Raw genomic sequence first — 2,248 nt, 5'->3', positions numbered from 1 at the left:
CAGGCATGCACCACCATGCCTGGCTAACTTTTGTATTTTTAGTAGAGATGGGATTTCACCATGTTGTCCAGGCTGGTCTTGAACTCCTGGGCTAAAGCAATCTGCCTGCCTCAGCCTCCCAAAGTGCTGGGATTACAGGCGTGAGCCACCATGCCCAGCCCTTTCTTTCTTTTTTTAGATATTTGATTTTTTTTAAAATTTTTAAAATGATCACACAATAAAATGAACATTTTCAGGAAAAGATGTACAGTTCTGTGAATCAAACAGACAGATTCCCGTAACTAGCAACAAAATCAAGATAAAGATCAATGATAGTCACATCTTCCTTTCACCCCTAGCCACTATGAAACACAGATGTGCTATCACTAGGGTTTTATCTTCTCAAGAATGTCACATAGCTTTTCACAACAAGTTTGCCACCAGAACACAGGTGTCATGAAAACTGCCCCTAAAAGCCAAAATGGGAAAGGAGAAGACTCATATCAACATTGTCGTCAGTGGATAAGTAGATCTGAGCAAGTCCGCCCCTACTGGCCATCTGATCTACAAATGTGGTGGCATCAACAAAAGAAGCATTAAAAATTTTGAAAAGGAGGCTGCTGAGATGGGAAAGGGCTCCTTCAAGTATGCCTGGGTCTTGGATAAACTGAAAGCTGAGCGTGAATGTGGTATCACCATTGACATCTCCTTGTGGAAATTTGAGGCCAGAAAGTACTGCACGACTATCATTGATGCCCCAGGACACAGAGGCTTCATCAAAAACATGATTACAGGGACATCTCAGGCTGACTCTGTTGTCTTGGTTGTTGCTGCTGGTGTTGGTGAATTTGAAGCTGGTGTCTCCAAGAATTGGCAGACCCGAGAGCATGCCCTTCTGGCTTACACACTGGCTGTGAAACAACTAATCATTAGTGTTAACAAAATGGATTTCACTGAGCCACCCCACAGCCAGAAGAGATATGAGGAAATTGTTAAGGAAGTCAGCAGTACATTAAGAAAATTGGCTACAATCCCGACACAGTAGCATTTGTGCCAATTTCTGGTTGGAATGGTGACAACACGCTGGAGCCAACTGCTAACATGCCTTGGTTCAAGGGATGGAAAGTCACCCGTAAGGATGGCAATGCCAGTGGAACCATGCTGCTTGAGGCTCTGGACTGCATCCTACCACCAACTCGTCCAACTGACAAGCCCTGCTTCTCCAGGATGTCTACAAAATTGGTGGTATTGGTACTGTTCCTGATGGCCGAGTGGAGACTGTTGTTCTCAAACCTGGTATGGTGGTCACCTTTGCTCTAGTCAACTCTACAACTGAAGTAAAATCTGTTGAAATGCACCATGAAGCTTTGAGTGAAGCTTTTTCTGGGGATAATGTGGGCTTCCATGTCAAGAACGTGTCTGTCAAGGATGTTCGTCATGGTAACAATGCTGGTGACAGCAAAAACGACCCGCCAATGGAAGCAGCTGGATTCACTGCTCAGGTGATCTATCCTGAACCATCCAGGCCAAGTCAGTGCTGGCTATGCCCCTGTACTGGATTGCCACATGGCTCACATTGCATGCAAGTTTGCTGAGCTGAAGGGAAAGATTGATTGCTATTCTGGTAAAAAGCTGGAAGACGGCCCTAAATTCTTGAAATCTGGTGATGTTGCCATCATTGATATGGTGCCTGGTAAGCCCATGTGTATTGAGAGCTTCTCAGACTATCCACCTCTGGGTTGCTTTGCTGTTCATGATATGAGACAGACAGTTGCTGTGGGTGTCATCAAAGCAGTGGACAAGAAGGCAGCTGGAGCTGGCAAGGTCACCAAGTCTCCCCAGAAAGCTCAGAAGGCTAAATGAATATTATCCCTAATACCTGCCAACCTGGTATTAATCAGTGGTGGAAGAATGGTCTTAGAACTGTTTGTTTCAGTTGGCCATGTAAGTTTAGTAGTAAAAGACTGGTTAATGATAACAATGCATCGTAAAACTTTCAGTTCAAGGAAAGGATAATGTTATGTGGACCACTTTGGTTTTCTTTTTTGCGTGTGGCAGTTTTGATTTATTAGTGTTTAAAATCAGTGCTTTTTAATGGAAACAACTTGACCAAAAATTTGTCACAGAATTTTGAGACCCATTAAAAAGGTTTAATGAGAGAAAAAAAAAGAATGTCACATAAACAGAATCCTACAGTGTGTAACCTTTTAAGCTGGCTTTTATTTATTTATTTATTTATTTATTTATTTATTTATTTATTTATTTATTT

At 42.4% G+C, this 2,248-nt stretch overlaps 1 pseudogene across 1 annotated transcript; it reads left to right on the top strand.

The window, feature by feature from the left end:
- The first annotated feature begins 460 nt into the window (after window positions 1-460).
- Window positions 461-1,857, top strand: LOC111529948 (annotated as a pseudogene). Its single transcript, XR_002727645.1, has one exon. The product of XR_002727645.1 is annotated as a putative elongation factor 1-alpha-like 3 (transcript).
- The last annotated feature ends 391 nt before the right edge of the window (window positions 1,858-2,248 follow it).

The sequence above is a fragment of the Piliocolobus tephrosceles genome, chromosome 21 (genome assembly GCF_002776525.5).
Source record: "Piliocolobus tephrosceles isolate RC106 chromosome 21, ASM277652v3, whole genome shotgun sequence".
NCBI classification, from domain to species: Eukaryota; Metazoa; Chordata; class Mammalia; order Primates; family Cercopithecidae; genus Piliocolobus; species Piliocolobus tephrosceles.
Note: the sequence above shows the minus strand (reverse complement) of the source record. Positions and strands in the feature narration are given on the sequence as shown.